At 40.7% G+C, this 5,578-nt stretch overlaps 1 long non-coding RNA gene across 1 annotated transcript in view; it reads right to left on the reverse strand.

The window, feature by feature from the left end:
• Positions 1 to 5,365: 5,365 nt before the first annotated feature.
• The window catches only part of LOC103596479, a 45,610-nt gene continuing 45,397 nt past the window's right edge, over positions 5,366 to 5,578 (reverse strand). Inside the window, exon 3 of the long non-coding RNA XR_551050.1 lies at positions 5,366 to 5,513. This is a non-coding gene — a long non-coding RNA (uncharacterized LOC103596479). The remainder of the gene's footprint in view (positions 5,514 to 5,578) is intronic.

Genomic DNA, 5,578 nt, shown 5'->3' on the forward strand with positions numbered 1-5,578 from the left:
GGCTACATACACATGTGCACATAAACGCACAAACATATACATACATACATATACGTACATATACACAGATAAAGATGCTTTAAAACTATTAAAACAACTACAAAAAAGGCAACAGAATAATAAACACAAAGGGGTAAGGGAAGAGAGACAGGCTATAGGCTGGGGAGAAGACACAGAGATAAAATATAAACTACTGACAGTGTTCTAATTTCTCTGGTTGGATGATGTTATTATAGATGGCCATTCCATTGTTAGTTAATTAATTAATTATTAAAACAGAGCCATGCATGAGCCATGGATTATTAGTCTAAGTCAGTACAGCTAAGATACATTAGAATGAAGAAAAGCAGGAAGAGAGGAAGGAAGGAAATCTATAATGCAGAAGATATTTCCAGTTCTTAAAGAGGACTTGAAAAGGAAGACAACACTGAGTGGAATCAGTTAGTAAAACCTGGCTACATGCATCTGACAATCAATACTTTCAGTAGATCATAATCCATGACCTGGGAAATGCAGGGAAGTGATTTTCCAAAAGAGCAATCAGGCAGCACAGTAACTCAGCAGTGCTATCTGCTTTCTCCTCCTGAGCTTGCCAAGATTTGAGGGTTTTGCTTCCTTTCCTGGTCCCCAAATCACTCCAACCAAGCAAAATAACTTTGGTCTTATTCATCCCCAGATGCAATTGGCCACAAGAAATCTTAAAAGCTGCCCATTTCAGTCTTTCTATTTTGTTTTTAAAACAGGGTGATTATAAAATAATTTGAACATCTGGGTCTCTGTCCTTGCCAGCCTCGCCCTCCTTTATAAACCTCAGAGATGCTCATCTTCATATGCAAGAAAACAATAACTTCAAATTATTAAGCAAACAATATTAATTGCAATCTTGATCTCCCAATGTTTCCTCCTTTGTTCAGCCATCAAAGACACAGGGATATGCTCAAGATTCAAAAGTTGGGAGGGTGGGAATTTGTGATCAATTCAAAAGTAAAGTTAAGTAATACTTCAAACTTCCTGGTTTGAGGCTCAAACGACACAGGGATATGCTCAAGATTCAAAAGTTGGGAGGGTGGGAATTTGTGATCAATTCAAAAGAAAAGTTAAGTAATACTTCAAACTTCCTGGTTTGAGGCTCAAACACATTTGGTAAAGAAAAAGGATCAGGAAGTGGCACAGCTAGAGTTTATAGATTCAGTCTCTTCATGGAACTGGAGGTAAAAAGAGGCACTTACAAACTCCACTTCCAGACCAGGAAAAGCAAAACAGAGACAAAGAAAAGGAAGATTGTAGATGATCCAGAAAGACTGAGGCCTATGTAAGTGCCTACTGCCGACTAAGTCCAATACCAACCAAGAGCATCAAGTGACAAGCAGTTGTCAACAGTGTTTTTTTCCTGCCGACACTGAAATACTTAAAATTTTCACCAGTAATTCATATATAAAAGGTTCTAAGCAGCATCTGAACTAAAAAGGAAAAGAAAACTCTACTTCCATGAAGGATTTGCTTATACACAGGTGACCCTTTTGATGGCACACCTTACTAAATTAACCAGGTCAACAGAGATCCTCTCTGAATCAGGAGAGAATTGTGCCCTCTACTTGTTTTCTGGCTAACTTTTAAAGCTTATTTTAATGGTTTAAGCCCTTCCTCTCTTAACAAGCTTTACATTTAACTTTTATTTTATCTCCAGTTGACACCCTGACAGATTCTCTGGGGTATGAAATAGTAAAAGATCCATAGACTTTGGAATCAAACAGACCAGGGTTCAAATCCTGACTTCATACTTCATCTCTCTGAATCTTGTCTGTACTCTTTCACAAAATAGACTAGCAATAACTAACTCACAAGGTTCTCATGAGTATTAAATAAGATGATATATATAAAAAGTTCCTAGAACAGTGCCTGAAACACAGCTGCTCAATAAATGTTAATCATATTCCAACATATTTTACCAAAGTACAGAAAGAGAAATGTGCTAAGCATCGGTTACTTCCCAAAATTCTATCTTTAGTCCTGATCTCACATTATCCCAGATCTGCAGCTGCCTGTTGAATATCTCAATCCAATAAAGACCTTAGAACTGCTTAGAATTAGTTTTAAGCCGTTTACATTAGAAACGAGAAAGCAGATCCTAACACATGAATTAGTGTGGCCTCTGTTATACATACACAGAAAGAAGGACCTAGGTCACCCACCTGTTTCCTACATTTTCCTAGATGCTTCTTTGATGTCTCACCATCAGCTGAACTATACATAAAAGCAAACTGATCATCACACTTTCTCCAAAATTAGCTCCCTCTATGTACTTGCTAANTCCTTTGTTCAGCCATCAAAGACACAGGGATATGCTCAAGATTCAAAAGTTGGGAGGGTGGGAATTTGTGATCAATTCAAAAGAAAAGTTAAGTAATACTTCAAACTTCCTGGTTTGAGGCTCAAACACATTTGGTAAAGAAAAAGGATCAGGAAGTGGCACAGCTAGAGTTTATAGATTCAGTCTCTTCATGGAACTGGAGGTAAAAAGAGGCACTTACAAACTCCACTTCCAGACCAGGAAAAGCAAAACAGAGACAAAGAAAAGGAAGATTGTAGATGATCCAGAAAGACTGAGGCCTATGTAAGTGCCTACTGCCGACTAAGTCCAATACCAACCAAGAGCATCAAGTGACAAGCAGTTGTCAACAGTGTTTTTTTCCTGCCGACACTGAAATACTTAAAATTTTCACCAGTAATTCATATATAAAAGGTTCTAAGCAGCATCTGAACTAAAAAGGAAAAGAAAACTCTACTTCCATGAAGGATTTGCTTATACACAGGTGACCCTTTTGATGGCACACCTTACTAAATTAACCAGGTCAACAGAGATCCTCTCTGAATCAGGAGAGAATTGTGCCCTCTACTTGTTTTCTGGCTAACTTTTAAAGCTTATTTTAATGGTTTAAGCCCTTCCTCTCTTAACAAGCTTTACATTTAACTTTTATTTTATCTCCAGTTGACACCCTGACAGATTCTCTGGGGTATGAAATAGTAAAAGATCCATAGACTTTGGAATCAAACAGACCAGGGTTCAAATCCTGACTTCATACTTCATCTCTCTGAATCTTGTCTGTACTCTTTCACAAAATAGACTAGCAATAACTAACTCACAAGGTTCTCATGAGTATTAAATAAGATGATATATATAAAAAGTTCCTAGAACAGTGCCTGAAACACAGCTGCTCAATAAATGTTAATCATATTCCAACATATTTTACCAAAGTACAGAAAGAGAAATGTGCTAAGCATCGGTTACTTCCCAAAATTCTATCTTTAGTCCTGATCTCACATTATCCCAGATCTGCAGCTGCCTGTTGAATATCTCAATCCAATAAAGACCTTAGAACTGCTTAGAATTAGTTTTAAGCCGTTTACATTAGAAACGAGAAAGCAGATCCTAACACATGAATTAGTGTGGCCTCTGTTATACATACACAGAAAGAAGGACCTAGGTCACCCACCTGTTTCCTACATTTTCCTAGATGCTTCTTTGATGTCTCACCATCAGCTGAACTATACATAAAAGCAAACTGATCATCACACTTTCTCCAAAATTAGCTCCCTCTATGTACTTGCTAATTGAACCCATATTTTTCCGTTCTGACTCAAGGCCTGTGAACGTCCTTGGCAAGGCCTTCTGCCTTATTCTACACACACACACAAACCCAAGCCCCACATCCTTTGGTACCAAACTGCCGTAATTCTGTCTTTTATAAAGTTTCCTCTACAACTTTTCCTTTCAGTTTCACCTTTACGGCCGCAGTCTGGAACCTCATTACCTCACACCATGACAAAAGTGTCCTACCTAGACCCCCTTCCCCCTGCCCAGTATCAAACGCTAAGCACCACTGCCACTTTTCCCATCCCATGTCCATGCTTTTTGCAGACACCTGCAAAAATACTTCTACTGGCAAGACTGAGCCACAATTGAGCCTATGGGTGTGACCACATCTAGAGGACAAGATGACAAAGTAGAGCCCGAGGAGTAACCAAAGAAGTAGAGTAACCAAAGAAGTGGGTACAGAACCAGGAGAGTGGGCAGGAGAGGAAGGTTAAGAGGTGGGGGTAGGCACAGAAAAAGAGATAAGAGTGACAAACTTTGCTCCTTTTTGATTGTAAGTCCTCAGTCAAGTCAATGTCTGCACACCAACAAACACCATGGGGAACTGATGAGGACTGAACCATCTGCAGATTAACCAGAATCTGTGTCTAAAAGTACAAAGAACCAGAAAGCTGACCCAGCCAGGTACACAGAGGTCAAGATTACACCGAAGGCTTAAAAATCAGGGCCGGCCCGGTGGCGCACTGCGCTAGTGCGCCGCTTGGGAAGCGCGGCAGCGCTCCCGCCGAGGGTTCGGATCCCACATACAGACCGGTTCCCGCTCACTGGCTGAGCGAGGCGCGGGGGCAACACCGAGGGTTGCGATCCCGTTGCCGGTCCTGGTCCGGTACAGGGGCGACACTGAGGGTTGCGATCCGGCAACGGACACGGAAAAAAGACAAAAAAAAAAAAAATCACACGTACTGGGCAGGCCCGTGGCTCACTCCGGAGAGTGCGGTGCTGATAACACNCGTCATCTTAAAAAAAAAAAAAAAATCACACATACCAAGTACTTCACCAATATTTGTATGGGGTAGTAAGGAAATCCAGCATTTGAAATGTCATTCTCTATTGCTCAAGTATTCCTTGAGTCTGTTCAACTCTTTTTGACTCCCTTAAATGCTAGAAATGATGTTCGTTATCATATAAAAATGTGAAGATATTTATTAGAATAAAAGAATAAGTTAGTTTTCAGTAAAATGTCTTCAATTAATGTCTTTAAGAAAATTGTAAAATTTTCATCAATCCTAAAGGATACATATGAAAATGTGAAATATTCCTATTTTCCAAAGTTTTGATCTATCGCCATCATTTGCACTTTGGAAATTTTAACATAAGTTTACACCTCAAAATAATAGATTCTATATTAAATTATGTCTGAAGATCCTTTCAGCCCTAAATTTCTGTGATTCAAAAATGCAAAAAAGCTTCCAAAATATAAAAGGTGAAGATATTTACCAGTGTTCCAGTTAAATCTACAACAAATAGAAAAATATGGGTAATGATTAAGTCACTTCAAAGATAATGTCTCTAAATTGGAAAGAAAAAAAAAAAACCTCTTCTGGCTATAATGCCCATCAAAAAACTTATCTTAACTGCAGGACGTGAAGATTCAGACAAAACGGGGCTGGGAGTAAACCTGAGCGCGCGTCCCCCGTGGCTGACACAAAGGAAACCCCGTTCGGTCTCGCTACCGGCAAGTCCTAACACAGATGGCAGGCCGCCTACCTCCCTGTCGCCGCGCCACAGCCGCTGCTCGGACACCGGGAAGCCGGTCTCTGCGAAGATGCGCTCCTTGACGCCGCGCGCGGTGCAGGACACCGGAACCGCCACGGTCCTGCAGCCCACGCAGCCGGGGAGGACAGTCACCCGGACCCACCTGTGCAAAAGGCAAAGGGACCCTCAGTGGGACCACGCGGGTGGACGGGCCCAGCCCGCGGCACC

This window comes from Galeopterus variegatus, unplaced genomic scaffold (assembly GCF_000696425.1).
Source record: "Galeopterus variegatus unplaced genomic scaffold, G_variegatus-3.0.2 Scaffold2027, whole genome shotgun sequence".
In the NCBI taxonomy this organism is placed as follows: domain Eukaryota; kingdom Metazoa; phylum Chordata; class Mammalia; order Dermoptera; family Cynocephalidae; genus Galeopterus; species Galeopterus variegatus.